Source organism: Centrocercus urophasianus, unplaced genomic scaffold, assembly GCF_019232065.1.
Source record: "Centrocercus urophasianus isolate 14NV4802_14NV808 unplaced genomic scaffold, USGS_Curo_1.0 seq_74, whole genome shotgun sequence".
In the NCBI taxonomy this organism is placed as follows: domain Eukaryota; kingdom Metazoa; phylum Chordata; class Aves; order Galliformes; family Phasianidae; genus Centrocercus; species Centrocercus urophasianus.
In genome coordinates this window covers 2,117,123-2,135,952 of record NW_024885355.1, presented here as the reverse complement: position 1 = coordinate 2,135,952, position 18,830 = coordinate 2,117,123, and the positions used below count along the sequence as shown (strand labels likewise).

Here is an 18,830-nt window from a genome sequence, read left to right as displayed (position 1 = left end):
GAAAAAATGAAAATAAAAAGGAAGTCCTTCAGTATTTCTCAGCTGCACAAAGCTGCTTTTGCTTTAACTGAACCCTTGCCCTGTCCCCATGTCCTGCGGCAGGGTACTGTGTTGTGGGAGTGTGTGTGTGTTTACATTTGGATCTGGGCTGGAGTAGAGGATGGGGAAGGGGTCTCCCATTTTCCAGGGGGGTGACTTTGCCTTCAAGACAAATTATGAGGGAATGTGCTTGGCTGCAACTTGGCTGACAATTCTGTGTCTCAGGCGTTAAATGTGAAAGCTCTGCTTCTGTCCATGCCCTGCTAGTATTGGGGTTCCCCAAACAGTGTGGTGGTGGGAAAAAAAAAGATGCTAGAGTGATTGGGAGAGGTGCAGTGGTTCAGACTCGTGCTGATATTCGTATCAATTTGCATTCTGATACACACATTTTGGCTGCAGAACAGAGTAATATCAAAAAGCATTTATTTCCTCTTTTCTTATTATTAAAATATTTTTTTTAATTTTAAAAAATGCTCTACAATATCTGGATTATTTTACAATTATTTTACAAGTTAGAGCGTGCCAAACCTTTAAAAAAATAATTTAAAAATTGAAAAGCACTTTGTAGGAGGCAGTATGTATTCACTCTGCCTCACTATGACCACGTTTAGAAATTTGCAGCAGTTATAACCATGTAAGCACATAATTCGGAAAAAAATATATATATACATATTTATGCTATCGTCTTCCTGTCTTATGGGACTCTCAGTCTTTGAAATATGATTTTCAGGCGGCCAAAACACAGCTTGCTCAATACTTACTGCCCACATAGACAAGACCTATCTGCACCTTGAATGCATTTACTCATGGTCCTTCCAGGAAAGTTCAATTCGTCATAATTAAAAGGAAAAAAAGAAAAAAAAAAAGGAAAAAAAAAACATTAAATTCATAAATAATCTCCTCCATCTTCATTCTTAACTTTCTGCAGAGAAGTTTCATCTTGAATTTTTAGCTTTTAATTTTTGTTTTCTGCCTAATGTCCCATTTTGGGGGACGGGCAGAAAATGAGGAAATAAGAGCAACGCTTTCAAGCTGGAAGTTGTCTGTGTGCTTTGCTGGGGGAACTTCTGCAGAGTGGCAGGTTGGTGGTGTGGGGTCTCTGCTTGAGAGCACCGAATTCAGGCAGAGGACCTCAGCAGACCCTGAACTCTCCCAACTCCATTTCTTTTGGACTCGCTGACCCTAATAAAATTGTTTGCTCGTAGGGCAGCCCCTCCCCTCCATTCCCAACGTGTGCTCCATGTGTGCCTTCAATAGCCAAGATTCACCATTTACCATGCCATCCTGCACTTGTGCCAGCAGGGTCTGGGAGGGAGAAGCCCAGGGCAGGGATCGGCCATCGGAGCCCGCACGTATCCCTCCTGCCTTGCTGGGGGAGGCTGAGCCACTGCCTTGTATTTAATTTATTTCATTGGTTTCTTCCGAGCCAGGAACCTCCCACTTGGTGTCTCAGCCTGTAGCACTTTCATGGGCTTGGGTGGAAAAAAGAGGGAGCAGAGCTGTATATTTGTGTGTGTGTGGCAGGGTTCTTGAGCCATAAAGGTAGGAAGAGGCATCTCTCTCTCTGTTGCACTGTTTTGCAGCGAGGTGAGGCTTCAGAGCAAGCACTGCCTGCCGTATGAGACTGTAGGAATTTGTTGTGGCCATGGTGAGCTGCCCTTCCCTCTTTGATCCCCAGCTTCGGTGCAGTTGATCAGTCCTGTGCTGTGGGTCCTTTCATGGCCAAGAGGATTCCCTGTTGCTAAAATCCCATATAAATGTGTCCTCTGGGACAGCATGTGAACTGGAAGAATATGGTCAGCTTTAGGACAAGGAGGGCAGCATGAGTTCACGTGAAGATGTTACCTGGGTTGTGTATCCCGTAGATATCAGCACAGGATCTCCTCATGTGGGCTCTGCACCCACAGCTGTGGCAGGGGAAGGAGAGGACGGACCTCTGCACACAAGCTGCTTCAGTTTCCCCCTTTTTCCCACAAAAAAAAAAAACAAAAAACCCTCGCTCAAATAGGGAGTTACTGCCACTGAACTAAGAGGGAGTTCTGTTTCTGCAGCGAGTTCTGCCTCCGTGTTTTACCCTCTCTTCCCCTACATATGTGTGTGTATGGTTACACCTCCATAGAGGGGTAACTTGAGATTTATCTATCCTTTATAGGTGGGGCCTATAGGTGGGGCAGATTTTATGTTGGAGTGGAGAAAGAGGATTTGTGTGTGTGTGTGTGTGTGTGTGTGTGTGTGTGTGTGTGTGTGTGTGTGTGTGAAAAGAGGTTCTCAGGCTGTATTTTGGCAGGGAAAAGGGATGAGTGAGGCATGCAAGCAAACTTCATAGTTTCCTTGTTTTATTAGCAAGAGGACTTGGATTAGAAAGGCTTTTCTAGGAAAAAAAAAAATTGCTTTTTCTGGTTTTAAAGGATGGGAAAGCAGGGAAGAAATAATCATGGCAAGAAAAGAGTGAAACTGATCATCTGGTTTTGGTTGGGAATGGAGGGGAGATCTTCCTTTGATGATTTATTGTGCTACATGGATAGAAAAAGGGATTCATCACTGGTTTCAGTGGGTCTGGGGAAGGAGAGATGCACGCAGAGAAAAGTAGGGTTTGGAAGCCCTCCTCTCTTAATTTTTTACTTCACTCATTTAAATTCAATACTTTCCTTTTGTTTTGCTGAGCAGATAGTAGGCTGGCAAGAGAAAATGTTCTCTTTCGTTTTATAAAGTGAGCAAAGTATTATTTTTTTGCTTTTGCTTTTGTTTGATTTGATTGGCTTCCCAGGGTGCATAATAACTAAAATGTGATTTCATTCCCTCTACAACAAGTACAATATTCCAATTAAGAGTGTGCTCTGATTATTTTTCACCTGCTTGTTGGCCGTTTCTCCTCTCAGGAGTAAAAAGAGCTCTTGTGCTTTAAAACAGCCGAGATGCTTAAGAACACAACCCTTTTCCTTGGGAAAGTCATCTCTGGTTCTGTTCAAGTTACTGCTTCACTGCTTCATTTTCTGACAGAATCACCTCCTTGCGAGAAGGATATCTATGGTCTTACATAACTTGATGTTTCCAGATCAAAAGTTACAAATATTGCAGTAATAGCATGATGAGGGGGATTTGGCAGGATGGATGTCGCACGACGAAAGTGATTTCACATTAAGATTTCAAATCAAGGCTGTTTTGAAAAAAAATTGCTGTGGAAGAAGATTTTAGAAAATGAATAAACAAAAAAAAAAACTTGCTTATTTGATATATCCTTTAACAGCGCTCTCACTTTTCATCTTATCTCCATAGGCACTTGAAACTCTGCTTTCTCTTTTTAAAGGCAAACCACTTAAAAATGCGTAATTGTCATATCAAAAAGCAAAGCAGCTTGAAACTCTCAGATTCGATTCAAAGAGATGAAACTCTGTAAATCAATGTCAATTTGCATGTGAAGTCTGGCTGTTACCTGCCCTGCTACCGGATCCATCAGCATAGTGTATTTTAACTAAAAGTTGAAGTGTTCTCTTTCTGCTTTGAACTGTCACATTGGCGTTGCTGGGCACTTTGAGGCAGCATCATGTACCGCTAGGCAGTGACTTTGTGTGTTCATGGGTCCCTGACCAGCATGGTTGAGAGAAAATCATAAAATATTTATGTACTTATTTGTTTATTTATTTTAATATACAGTTATATGATTTCTCTTTGCTATTAGATTAAAAAGGAAAACTTGTAGATTTTTTTTTTTTTTTCCCCTCTAACTAATCACCATAAGTTGAGGAGTGATGCTGTGGCTATAGGACATACATGTATTAGTATTATCTACAGAGGAGGGTCAGGTTGGACATAAGAAAAAGGCTGTGCCCTAGAGGGCGGTGGGCATGGAACAGTGTGCCCAGGGCAGTGGGCACAACCCTGAGCTGCTGGAGCTCAAGGAGTGTTTGGACACTGCTTTCAGGTATATGGTTTGATTTTTGGGTGGTGCTGTGTGGAGCCAGGAATTGGAGTCTGTGCTCCTTGTGCGTTCCTTCCAACTCACGACATTCTGCGATTCTATGATTCTGTTCTATGATTACTACACTGTGCTGATATTCACAATATTTTCCTCATAATATATATATATATAGATCTATTTTGCTGGCTTCCTGGAGAATCTTTAAAGGTGGAGGTGAAATCTGAGTAGGAGAGTATGCTCGTTTGTCTCTGTGGAGTGATAAACATTTCCTAAAGAAAGTTTACATTTTTGGGGAAGTTTGAGTCCTACACACAAATGCCTTTATGTCAAATTGCTGTAAACAAAACTATTTATTCTGTACGATTCAAACTTCATCATATATATTGCCCTGCTATCTGTTAAGTATCAACAGAGATGATTTCTTTTGATGTAAAGATTCTCGTTAAAGCACCAGACATGGAAATCTGTGTTTTTCCCAGTGTATTTCTAACCAAAAGGAGGAAAATACTGCATGAAAAGGAACACGGCTGGCAGTTTGGTTTCCTATTCCTATTCCGAGTAAGATTTGTTTTCTAGGATGTGCCACATCTGTGCTTTTCTTAAAGGAGAGAGACAAAAAAGGGGAAAAAAGTAAGGAGCTGCTGGCCCATTTAGGCGGAGGAGCTTTTATCAGTCCATTTAAATGGAGATGATTCAGTTAGATCTCACTGATACCGCCTCAGGTTTCAGTAAAGTCCTATTTGCTACAGTCAAAGAAAACCACAGAAGCTCAGAGTTCTGCTTCGCTGCTGCAAGTACCTCCATGGTACTGGTGGCATGTGTGCTACTCAGCCAGGAAGAGCAAACATGGATGCAGGAGATGTTTCGTTGCCCTTTTTTGTAGTTTTTTTTGGTAGATTTTTCAGTGCAGCTTTCTTAAGCCTGAGTAGAAGTTGTACTGTTTGCCTGTGTTCGTACACAGAGTCTTCAAAATATTCTGGAGGTTGCTTAGTGAAACAGACAGTAGTTAGGAAATGTCAGGATCAAATCCTTAAAATCTGGAATCTAGGGCTGTGTGTTGTGTTTTAGAATGTTGGGTCATAAAATCAGGCTTGGCCTTCAGCATCATACTGTATGGAGGGAGGGAGATGCCAGGATTTAATTCCTAGGAAGAAATGTCTTCAGTTTCAACCTACCCACATGAAAGCAAAGTCCCAGAGGCCGCACAGTCATAAAACATATCTTCCCTTGGGTCGGCTGGACTTACATGGCCCAATTCCAAATTTGATAATGGAAAAGTTTCAGTATTTTGCCAATTAATTACTTTTGAACCGCTTCTATTTCTCTGGGTGCTGAAAACCTCCATCTTCAACTTTCTCATGTAATGAAGAATTAGGAAGGGAGAGTGGTGAGTCAAAAAGTCTTCAGAAGTAGCTCCCAGAAGTGGTTAGAAAAAGATAGTGGGCCATGAGAGTTCCTGAAATGTCCTTCCTGCTTGCTGATAGACAAAGCATTGGTTGGTTGGGCTTGGTACAGCATAGATCCCGACAGCCAGCCTGGAACAAACAATGCTGCTATTTCTAGAAGATTGCCCTTTGCGCGGACGGGTTTAAGGTGTGATCAGCATTTTGGCACTGGCACAGATTCCTGTGCTAGAAAGCAAAGAGCAATCTCAAGAGCAGATCTCAGGATTTGCTCATGTAGACAGAGGCTACTTATGGTGGTAAAGCAAAATCCACGCAGACTTTAATTGCTATTGTGGGCAACTGGCATGTAAGCAGGTCAGGCTCTGAGCTATCAAAATGAGTATCCAGAGGTTGCAACACGCTTTGCTTCAACACAGTTGCGAAATTTTAGGTTGAAATTACTTGCTCAATGTTGCTCGTGGTCTCAGGACATCGTTTGTCTGTCTTAATCTGAAACATATTCACCCTCATTCCTCCATCCTCTGCTGAGTCACTACAAACCTTCCAGCTCTGCACCAGCTGAGACAGGGATCATAAACCTCATCTTCTTCCTGTTCTCACGGCTGCATTTCTAGGCTGGTTTGGATAAAACACGGTCCTGTGAATAATGACTGCATCATGCTGAAAGCAGAGTACTTCATTAAAGCAACTTTCAGCGTGGTTTGGTTTTTTTTTCACATGGTGGGTGTCCAGCATGGCCTTTTAAATCTCATTATTGATCTGTTAGTATCTTTTTGGTTGGATGCATTTTTAAAGAAGTCTTCTAAAAACCAGTAGCTTTGTCATGTTGCATCACTTTGGTATTTATACGTGTCAGTGGTTTAAATTAACAGATGGTCATAGCTTGATTTCACAGAGTACTCTGCTCCCCAAAACAGATCCCTCCTGGTCCATACCACTCAATCTGTTCTTATTTGCTGCCTTTTCCAGCCCCACTGCAATCCCAGTGACATTCCCCAAATGCCAGGTCTCTTGTCCCAAACTCATCCAGCTCCTTCTGGCTAGGGATGACCACATGGTGAATGTCAAACATGACGAGTGCCTCTGATTTTGATTTTAGTAGTGGGAAGCAGACCTGGCACATCCCAAGGCACAAAGCATCTTGTTTAGTCCCACACAGGTGGAAACGTAAGTGATTGAAGCTGGCAAACATGCACAACTGCACCCAGGAGCACGTATCAGAAGCGTTTTGTCAAAGATGTCTAAAATTGGCCAAGTTTACACAGATTCCCATAAAATTTGTTGAAAGAAAAATAGTCCTCTCCCAGGCAAATTTGAAGTCCTTCCTCTAAAGTCCTGAATATCCCAGAGGAGATTTTAGAGAGAAGGCTGAAGGCATTTTTTTTAACATGGGTAAAACAACATATTTTTCCCTAGCCTTGTTCTCAGAATCTGCTGAACTGTTTTGACTGAATTTCTCCAAAAAACTTCAGCCTGAGGCGGACAGCTGGCATGGAAATTTTCAGCCCAAACAATTTGCTTAGTGTAGTTATGAGAAGCTGTGAATGCTGTTTTATTATTAAAACTGCCTCGCTCTTCCTGTAATTGACAGCACTACCAACTTTGCTTTTCCCTAATAAACAGATAACTTGAGATTTTGTTACAAACTAATTTTGTGTTTGTGTGTTTTATAGATATTTTTATATATTGGGAATTTATTATAAAACTGACACATGCATTTCAGCATATGTTAGCAGATGATGAAATCACAAGCTTTCTGGAAACAAAAGTGAATACAATTAATAGGAATCCCACGAAGCTGCATCAAAGGAGTACAGCATTGCAGGATTTGTAGAATGAGATTAAAAACAAAGAAATCTCAGGAGATGCTGCATTGACAGAACGATCACACAAACTCCCATGTATCCCACCTTTGGGTTCATGGTCCTTCTGGCAGAAGAATTCTGCTTTAATATAAACAATATTCTCTTCTAACAGCAGCTGTTAATTGAAATCATAGCTCCCCCTCCACAAAAAGATGAAGAAAGGGAAAAAAAAAGCAACACCCCAGAACTAGAAGTAGAGATCATTTTATCCTTTTTGAGATCTTTATTTCCATCCTGTTTTTAGCATCAACACAGGTGACTCTTAAAGCTGTAGTTTCACATCAGAGCCAACCTCAGGACCTACTGCCATGAGAGAACGGGGATCCAGCTGTCCACCTTTCTTCTCTCCTCCTTCTATACTTTTACTCGTTCAGAATATGGCTGATCATCTGATTTGATTCATCAGCCCAGCAGAAAACTAGCCCTTTGGTGCATTTGTTTTCTGTTGAGTTGGTGAGTTACGCTGAATCAATATGGTGGAAGCACACGGAGAGAACGGAGAAGGAAGGACCTACGTAAAACCTTTTGGAGGTACTGAGTTTTCATGACCCAATATATTTTTCCTTGGTCACCAACTGTTTACAGAATTTTATCTTATTGATTTGAAACCTAGACTTCTTCATATTAACATACAGAGTGGACTTTTTCATTGTGTTCTTCAATCTTGTGGAGAGTCCTTTAGCATCCTGCTCCACAGGAACTGGAGGAATTGTACTTCATCAATAATTTCTTTTGAACTTTATGTTTAATTGTGGTGGCCATAATGTCCTGCAACAGAAAGTTCCAGATTTCAAGGTCACAGGCTGAGTGAAAATACTTTAAATTCATGTTCGGATAATTTCATTAGATTACTCTTAGGCTGTAATTGCAGGTATAGTGATTAATTGAGTTCTGTTCCTCCCACTTTTTGCTGCTCTTGTCCAAGCTCACAATCACTATTCCCGCTCTCCTGGAAAAGTCTTTCCATATTCCTCATCGTCTTTGCTGCCCTTTTCTCTATCTTTGTTAACTGTGCTATGTATTAAGAAGATGTGTTGACACAAAATGCATGTGGTATTAAGACAGGAACGCATCATTAACTTATACAACACCACCATTATATTTTTCTTCCTCTTGTTTCTATTATTTTTTCTAATATAACCCAAGATTTTTCTTTCATATGTGACTGGCATGAGCACAGAGCCAGTATTTGTAGAGCACATTCCACAGTGATTCCCCAGCCTTCTTCATGGGTGGTAACAGCTAATTTAGAACCCACATTGTGTATGTATTGTTAGAATTGGATTTCCCTTTATGGATTACTTTGCTTTTATTGATGCTGAGTTTCGTCTGATGTTTTTATCACCCAGCTAGTTACTCAGTATTGTGAGAGGAGGTGGTTGTATAATGACTGGAAGCTTTGGGAGAAAATCAGAAAGCCTGGCAATGTACAAAACTCTCATTTTGACTTTTATTTTTGTCCTGGGGGTATTCTGAATAAAAATATAACCAACAAAAGACTCTTAATATCAACTAAGAACAAACAGACTGTCTGTCATGTGACATCTGTCTGTGGCTCAAGTATTTCTGCTTCTCATTGACAACATCTAACAGAGTGCAACCATGCTCTGGTGAGGAACCTTTTCCTCACACCCCCCTGACCCTCCCCTGATGCAGCTCCATGCTGTTCCCTCGGTCCCTGTCTCTGACACCAGAAAGCAGAGATCAGCACAGCCCTTCCGCTCCCTGTGAGGAGCTGCAGACCACCATAAGGAGCTCCTCCCCTCATCCTCCTCTGCTCTCCAGCCAAACAAACCCAGTGCCCTCAGCCACTGTTCACGCTTTTTGCCCTCCAGACCCTTCACCATCTTTACAGCCTTCCTTTGGACGCTAATAGTTTTATGTCCATGCCCCAAATTTGGAAACTTTAAATATAGAATCACAGAATCACCAAGGTTGGAAAAGACCTACAAGATCGTCCAGTCCAACCATCCACCTATCACCAATAGCTCTCACTAAACCATGTCCCTCAACACAAAATCCAGACGTTCCTTGAACACCTCCAGAGTCGGTGACTCCACCACCTCCCTGGGCAGCCCATTCCAGTGCCTGACCACTCTTTCAGAGAAGTAGTGTTTCCTAACTTCCAGCCTGAATCTCCCCTGGCACAGCTTGAAGCCATTCCCTCTACTTCTATCACCAGTTACACGAGAGAATTGGCTGACCCCCAGCTCACTACAACCTCCCTTCAGGTAGTTATAGAGAGCAATGAGGTCTCCCCTGAGCCTACAGACTGAACAATCCCAGCTCCTTCAGCAGCTCCTCATCAGCCCTGTGTTCCAGACCCCTCACCAGCTTTGTTGCCCTTCTTTGAACCCGCTCCAGGGCCTCAATGTTTTTCTTGCAGTGAGGGGCCCGAAACTGGACACAGGTGCAGCCTCACCAGAGCTGAGTACAGGGGAACGATCACTGCCCTGTTCCTGCTGGCAACACTGTCCTGATGCAAACCAGGATGCCATTGGCTTTCTTGGCCACCCGGGCACAGTGCTGGCTCAAGTGCAGTCGAGCATCAATCAATACCCCGAGGTCCATTTCCTCTACACAGTCTTCCAGCCATTCTGCCCCAAGCCTGTAGCACTGTCTGGGGTTCTTGTGGTCAAAGTGCAGGACCTGGCATTTGGTCTTGTTGAAACTCATCCCATTGGCTTCAGCCCAGCTCTCCAGCCTGTCCAGATCCCTCTGTAGGTCCTCGCTACTCCCAGGCAGATCCACACTTCCAGTCAACTTGGTGTCATGCATAAAATTACTGAGGCTGCACTCAGTGCCCTCATCCAGGTCATCATTAAGGTATTGAAGAGACAGGCCCCAGCACCGACCCCTGGGGAACAGCACTCATGACTGGTTGCCAGCTAGATTTACCTCCATTCACCACCACTCTCTGGGCCTGGCCCTCCAGCCAGATCCTTACCCAGACAAGAGTCCAAGCCATGGGCTGTCAGCTTCTGCAGGAGAATACTGTGGGAGACAGTGTCAAAGGCTTTGCTGTTTAGGTAGACTACATCAACAGCCTTTCCCTTGTCCACCAGACGGGTCATAGAAGGATCATAGAAGGAGATCAGGTTGGTCAAGCAGGACCTGCCCTTCGTGAACCCATGCTGGCCATGCTTTCTCAGAGTATGGAGGACTGAAAATTGCATAACATGTCTGCTGTGTCTGCAATAGTAGTTAAATAAATATATCAGGATGGTTTTTACTTGTCAGTGTTGTTTTCTTTCCTCAAATCCAAACTCAGCAAAGCTTTTGGTCAAATGAGTGTGTGTTTGTGTGTAGGTGCAATTTCTTATTTGGGGGTTCATATTTATTCATATTTGGGGGTTTGGACTTCAGATGTCCCTTCCAACCCCTACAGTTTTGTGATTCTGTGATTCACCAATCCATCCTCAGGACTTTTGCTCTCTCCCTCGCTCTGTTCAAATGAAAATACCTTGAGGTAACTTTACAGTCATCACAGAGACTATATGGTAGTTGGCCTTGCATCTTGTTTCCTTAAATATTTCATGAAGGTCTTTTTATAAAATGTGCAGTGCTCTTGCAGACTTAGTATTTGAAGTGGACATTCTCAGTGACAAAGATTTTTAGAGATTACAAAAACTGATCATACCCAATTTCTCTTGAATCCCAAAACACTGAAGCACTTTAACCTAAACTAGGGCTAAATCCAAGGATCATTACTGTTAATTCAAAGTCTCCTGTTGGTTTTAATGGGCTCTGGATCAGACTTTTTATCTCCTGCTGTGGAAAAGTGCTGGTTCCCTTATTGCAGAAACATGAAATGGCCATGAAAACTCAAGGCTTGTTTGGAAATTGATGTCATTTTGAATGCTGGACTAATTGACTCTGAGACTGGGAGGGTGATGGTTTTGGGAGATTTTTGATGTTTCCAAGTCAAAGTTCCTATAATGAAAATAAATAGAGTGGTGTTTTGCAACTATTTTTATACCTACATCAGACTTGATGTTATTGGCTTTGAATTATTTAACATTTTTCTTCCTCAGCTGTCCTCTCCAGTGAGTTTCTATCACAGAGCTGCAGGAGTTGTGTATGAAACAATGCAGGCAACCTGGTATTTTCTGTTCTTGAGGGGAGGGAAGGAGGGGATTGCCTGTTTTTGTTTTGTTTCAGTTCTTTAATTCTATTTTATCCTTTCTGTAGCTGGTTTGAGGGACATCAGGCCAAGGTATTAAATCATACTGACCTGCACGGGCTGAAAATGAAGTACATGCCAGCTAAGACATAAACAGGGAGTTTTCTGCTTAAACCGCTGAGCGCTAATGTCTGTCACATAGGAGAAGCCAACTATTTAACATTCAGTCCATTCAAAAAGCATTATTATGTCCCAACGGTAATTTAAAATCACATCTGTTAGAACCATAAGTGGGGGAAGTATACCTTTTTTTTCCCTTGTTTTTTTTTTTTTTTTTTTTTTTTTTTTCTTTAAATAAGTCCCGCGTTATTCTGCTTATGGGGTTATCTTCTTGTCGGCCTCTTTTAGAATTTCAGACTGACAGCCATGAAATGCCTGGAACAAAAGAACTAAGTGAATTGAACTCTTATCTTTTTCTCTTTGTAATTAATGTGTGGGCTTTACTGACTATCTGCAAGTAGACCTCCAGCTTTGAAAAGAAACCTATAGATTAGGATCATGTTTTATGCACTGTTGTCTATAACCTGATATTTGTTGTTCTATCTGAGATATTGGATATTTCACAGATTTCTCCTTGCTATTATTCCAGCTTTCTATTAACAATGTATGTGACCCTTGAAAATAGCTCTTTAAAGATGTCAGAGCATTTAATTTTTACCTTATGGAATTGCCATTGGATTATTCCATCCCTGAAAAAAGAAGATCATGTTTTGTTTTTGGAGCATTCTATTATTTTCTAACTGGTACTAACTTGCATAATCTTGAGATCCATAAACTAACTAACGCTAATTCCATGTCTAAAATGGCTAGTAGAAGTTGGCAGGGTCAAAATACCTGCTGTATCTCCCTCATGATGTGGTGCAGCAAGTGGTCAGTCACTTCTCCACCGAATGGGACATACTTTTCCACATGTCTGCGTACTGAAACCCTGATTCAACCCAGCTGCATATGTACACCTGAGAGAATTGCTTTGAGAGAAGGCATTTGGTGACAGTTGAACCTTCAGACTCCAAACCTGGAAGATAAAGGATCTCCTTATTACTTCTACCTGATCAGGGTCTTCAATAAAATCTGGACAAAACTCAATTCCCAAGTGGCTGGCAAGCACCAACTTTCTGTTCAAGCTTGTTCAGGCCATGAACTGTGTAGTGGTAGGGAACAATTCCTTTACATTCTCTCTCAGACATCCAGCTTTGGAAGTTGGTAACACAGAGAGTTATGTTTCAGTTATGATGGTCAGTCTATATGATCAGCTACTAACATTCAAGCTGTGATCCCTGTTAACTAAAATTGTGCACGCCAAGTGATTAAGTTACAGACCTCTAAGAACTCAGGCTAGCTCACTAGACTACGCTTCTGTAATAAACAGCAAATAAAATAATAATAATAAAAAAACTGCTTTGGTGAGCTGTATATACAAATACAGAATGCTTAGTCCAGTGGAGAGATTCAGAAATCTTGGCCCTTCCTTGAAGTCATGAGTTACTGCATAATAGCATACACATGTTTGTAGTATCAGCCTTTATACTGTTTGTTCTTCTAAAATAGGATGAATATTGCAAAGAGAAATAATAAGAACGTAAGTAGATAAGCATGCAAGTTGTATCCATGATCCTCCATTCGGGAGCTGCACATCTTTCCAGTGGCATTTACAGCATGGCATATTGTGCATCTCCCTCCAGCTGTGCTTTAAGCACGGAGCGATGAATTTCCTAGCTAAAGAGGATGTTAGTGATCCTGATGCACAGAGCACCTGACGACTGAAGAGTTAAATATGCAGTTATGAATAGCATGCACATACTTTGATGGGATGCACTGCATTGCAATTTTAGTTCCAATTAAAGTTTGGTTGTAGGCATGAAATATCTCTGTCTTTGAGAAACGTGTAAATCTCTGAAATTAAGCAGGTTTTTGTTGTCAGAGTGTTTTGGCACAGTTGTGTCATTGCATATGAAGTTCTATGAGTAGGAATAGAATAAAGACAATTTTGAATGTCAATGAGCAGCATTGTTTGATTCATTTTGGGTTAATCAAGTTCTCAAGTTAAATATGAATGCATTAATTTTTTCTTGGTTTGAAAGGAAACTTCAACAACTTATGCCTTCCTATAGTGAGTTTGATGTTGAAAATATTTTTGTTTGGGTGATTGTTTCCATATAAATAGGAAAGTAGCTATGCTGAAAAGAAAAGAAAACAAAACAACAACAAAAAACCTCTTCAATTTGATTGATGTGCAAAGAAAATGTGGTAAAAAATGAAGAAAGCTACAAGAGAAACAACACATTTTTTGTTTTTGGCACTTTGTCTTTCATATTCCTACACCCTGTCCTCGTGTGATCCCCAAGCACTTGATGGATAAGATAATTGTTGATCATTTCATGAGGCTCTGCCAGTAACACGTACCAAATATAATTAAACCTCCAATTTTATGCTTTTAAATACGTTTTTCACCAAATATGACAACCACTTCTCTGTCAGAACAGGAGGAGGGGAGGCATTTCATTTTCTTGGCACACTTATTGTCGCATGGTGTTTTCAGAATAGTTCTACCTCTTTGCTAGATATTTCACCTTTGAGATTTCATGGAAGTCATCCTGGAACTTTAGCATAACTGCTACAAATGATATTTTGCTTGATAGGTTTCTTTGCATTGGTGAAGCTGGCCCAGCTCCAGTCATCCCTGTCTGACTAGGGAACACACTGCTAGACTCCTACAGCTGTGACACCAAGCAAGGGAAGCTTAATGCTGTTCATCTCTGATTTTAACCCTATGCCTCTGGTGTGTATTTCTTGGAAGAAGCTATTTAATGCCAAGAAAGGAAAAAGATCACCATCAAATTTAATACATGTGTGATTGTATTAAAAAAGAGAGCAGACGTACAGTAAACATTGTCCTCTATTTAATAAGTTAGAAAACTCAAGAAGTATCATATTGGAATGACAACACTGCTATCCTTGGCCTGAGGGACCACCTGTAAGGGAAAACAAGGAAGAATGACAGATTGATATTGAAAGTTAACACCTGATAGGCAGTCTGTGTGGTCTGTCCATGGCTGCCCAGAGCAATATCCTGCTGGGACATGTAGCATGATGCACTTTGCTCTCTCCTTGAGCATGAGGGCATGGTCCATTAGCTGGCACTTGCTTTTATAGCATATGTGCTAGACAGCTTGCGTGGGAGCTGGACAGCCCCTAGACTGCAGATAGTGTCCTGCTGGGTAAGTTAACTATCTCTTTTCTGTCCCAACTTCTTGACTGTGATAGAGGCAACTCTTCCTAACTTCTTCAATGCAGCCCTCCTTTTCCAGCTTCCTGTGCTTTAATGCTGGGTGGACCTTAAATTTAAGCATACATATAACACAATTTTTAAAGTCTTGATTAAACTATATGCAGTTGTAGCTGCACATTAATAAGTTACATCAGTAAGTGGGTTAAAGGAGGGAACATCAGAACTTCTGACTGCAGCTCTGTTTTATGATCCAGGACAAGTTGTTTGCATTTTTGTCTCTTAATTTATCTGTCTGTAGAAGAAGTTTTATAATAACTTCCAAGCTACTTCCTCTTTGCCAAACCGCTTAAGTATTCTGGCAGCTCTATATCTTCCATCCTCCCTTCCTTTAATATATCACTTCATTGTCCTGGCAGGACTTATTCGAGGCTACAGAAATTCAGTCCATCATTCTTTACGCAAAATTACTGAGTGGGATCACATTTGCAGTCAAGCTGGAAAGGAGAAAGCTAGTCGACCCGTCTTTTGGGGCATTTGGTTTTATTAGGTTACTACATATGTTTTCTTTGATCTCTTCAGTGTTACCCTAAAAGATGATTCCAGGCAAGGCTGTAAAAATGTCAGTTTCCTCAAACACATGCAAAAATCCTTCCTAAATGTGTCACATCTTCTCAATTACAAATTCATTGTTCTGTGTTAGGCAGAGAATTGTTACTTCCCCTTTGAAAAGATTGACATTTAGCTATCAGGAGCTCTCAGTATCCAGCACTGTCTGTAATATACTATGGTCAGTATAGGTGCATTTCCAACTCTACATGTTTCAGCTAATAATTGCATGTCAGATTTAGAAATAAGCTGAATTCTCATCAGAAGAGCTGGATCCTGGGATACGCTGAGGATATATGCATATTCTCTTCCTATAGGTCCCATACTCATCAGAAAGGCATAATTCCAGAGAAAACAAAATTTAGGTGCAGTCACCCTCATGCTTGCGTCCTTGGCTATTGAATTTTCCACTTTCTCATTCCAACTGTAGTCTTGGAAAAATAATAATAATTCAAAACCAGTTCAGACTGAGCATTAACAGAATGCTGGTATCTGTCATACAATTTTAACGTAGTCTGTGCACATAGGATGTTGATAATTGGCAGACAATACCGTTAATTTTCCAGCTTGTTTTTACCTGAGGTGATGGAGTGGTTTCTGCACAGGAACATTGGAGTGGAGACAGAAACTGCCAAATGAAGTATCCTCGTTACAGTGTGAATAGAGAAAAAAATCTGCAGTTCTAGGTGAAAGCAAGTCACCTTTGTTACCTTAATTTATCCTCGTTGCTGGACAAAAGGACCTTGTGAGAGATAGAATCAAAAACAGCCTTATCTTAACTACTTGGTCAAGTACCACTTATGCCCAGGCTTCTCTCCATTTCTCTGAATGAGGGTGATGGGAGAAGTTTTTGAATGGGAGGTCAAAAAAGCCTCCCCAAGTCTTTAAGTTTTCTTTGCCTTCAGATCAGTTGGACTAGCTGATGTACTGAAGCCACACAAATCAGATAACACATAAAAGGGTCATCCAGGATGATTCGGATTTGTTCTTGTGAAAAGACCGGCTCTTCAAATTAAAACAGAGGGAGAGAAGAGGAAGGAAGGGAGAATCCCAAAATAAACTGATAAAGCTCAAATGTTTTCCAAGCCTGCTCATAGCAATCATTGTTAGTTTAGCTATCCTTTTGGTGAGCCTCCTAGAGAAGAAGAAAGGAGTAGAAAAAATACATTTAAAAAAATATGTATTTTAACACAAAAAGCCTCCATTCTTCTTTACAAGCTGCACTGAGAGATATGATGAAGACAGATTGGGAAAAAACCCTAAGGCAAACATGCCAAAATATTTTTCAGTATCTTTCCTGTTAAAGCATTCATTTTACGAGTGAATGCAGATGCAACTTCTTTGATAAGTGACAATTCAGGAGCTACTGATGGAGACTGCTACCTGTCTTGTGGTCACCCGAGAGCTGATTGCTAATAGGACTTTGAAGTAACACCACAGCCCAACAGGTGTCAAATCCCCTTTCTTCTATTTAATTTGGGGTGATTGTGATGAGGGAAAGTTCCTCATCACATTGTGATGATTGTGATGAGGGAAAGTTGTCAAAACTCATTGTGGTAAGATTCAGAAAACCCTGTGGATTAGGTTTCTTTCTTCTTGAGATCTCCTTGGCAAGAAGCTTTGCTTTGGCCAAGACCCAGGGATTTCTAGCTAATAAATGATTACATTGGAGGGACTGCTCACACTGTAGTCATGCTAATTAGGTTCATACCAGCAATTCAGGTCACTTTATGTTCTCAACATTAATGCAGGACATGTAGGTAGGTTTGTATGATGTAGTATTTTCTTACTTGCAAAATAAGAGAGTCATAATCTGGAAGGAAATTTTTGTCAAATTCTAGGCTTTGAAAGTGTTTTGGTGGGCAAAATTGGAATACCTGTCATTTCTTGTTATTGGCTACATCTCTTGATGGTCCTAATTAGAAATGCTTTATGATTAATAGGGCAGCTAATATCTAGATAGAAAGGTGTCAGGATGACACAGATGTCCTTGGTTTGTATTCTTCACAGCCCAACTACTCTTTCAAAAAGTTCCATATAATTATTAATAACTCTGAGGCGTATTATTTCCCACTTGAGAAACAGTGACTGAAAGTTAGAGATAAAGACATAAAAACTGCCAAACAATATTTTGCAGGAGGACGCTGAGAATATAGGAAAGAAAAAAGGAAAAGATTAACTCCAGAAAAAAATGTTGTACAGTAGCAAGTATAATATTTAGAGTTGTCCTGGTATTCCACTATTGGCAAAGACTTTTGTTGACAGGAAAACTGCTTCGGTAATCAAAGTGTAGGAACAATGAAAACTTGGAGGTAAAAGACTACTCCATGAAATGAATAAGTATTCAGTGGTTTCCATATTGGTGTTATTAGTCCGTGGTCATCTGCAGGTGTCAGCTGACACTTAATAACCCCAACACAGTAATTCAAAAGGTTTTTTTTTATTCTTCACAAAGGATGTTAGATGTAGGAACACAGAACTAACAATTATTCGTATTGGAAGGGTTATTTCTGAAGAAAGTTTTATTCACAGAAGGAATCATTTCTAAGTCTCTTTTTAGAAGATATATATATATATATTTAACTGTCTTATCTGTTCTTCCAACTAACTTTTCACAGCATTCTGTGAGCATTTCCTAGACTTACATTGCTTCCCATGTTTATCAATGACCCAGGACAAAGAAAAAATATGGCCAGTAGTTTGTAGATGTAGTTGGGGGAGCTGGTAATGAAAGATTAGGAGATACTGACAGGGATGTAAGTGTCCTGGTGAGCAACATACAGACAAGCAATATCTTCTTTAATGTAGTGAAACATAAACTCGTATATCAAAGAGAAGACAAAACAAGGCCTACTTGTCACTGGGGATACTCTATCCAGGCACTGAGACTGCAAACTACTTCCCTGGTGAAATGGGTAATTAGCTAAAAAAAGGAACTCTTAGCCCTTTGTTCATAGTATTAAACTAATGTGAACCTGTGAACCTTTGCACAAACTGGAGGGTCTCGTGCAGGCGTAGTGAAATTGCCTCAGTATTTGTCACTAATTAACCATGGTGGAAAAGGGAGGTTGATAAACTAGAAAAAAAATTTGGAAAACACGTCTGAAAATGATTAAATGGTTGGTAACATATCATGCAGTGTACAACAGGGAAATCTCCAATTGTTTAATTCCTCTAGGAGCAAGTTCAGGACAGATGTAAACGTTTTGGCTACCTACAGAGGCAAGAGAAATTCATTGATGGAGGGTTCTTCTGAATGTATGTGACAACGATGTGTCACTAAGAAATGTCAGGAAGCTGAAACTAGAAAAAAAGACCTGAAGCAAGCTACACATTATTTACTGTGAAGGGAATGATTTGAGGAGGAATATAGTCCTTCTCTGGACATGGACTTATTTTTGTTCTGTGGCATTTTTAATATATGTTGTTCATGTTGGAATTAACTCAGATAAATCATTTATCCTGTGTTAAGCAAAGGGTTTGGCCAGTGGTCCCTCTTAACTGTATGATTTCTGTGCACGTGATGTACATATATTTTGCCAACAAAGCACTTCTTTCTTGCGGCCTACTACGAAGATAACAG

General features: G+C 40.6%; 1 protein-coding gene across 1 annotated transcript in view; it reads left to right on the top strand.

Annotated features, from left to right (window-relative positions):
* TENM4 (teneurin transmembrane protein 4) overlaps window positions 1–18,830 on the top strand; it is a 594,301-nt gene that overhangs the window by 737 nt on the left and 574,734 nt on the right. The window lies entirely within an intron of this gene.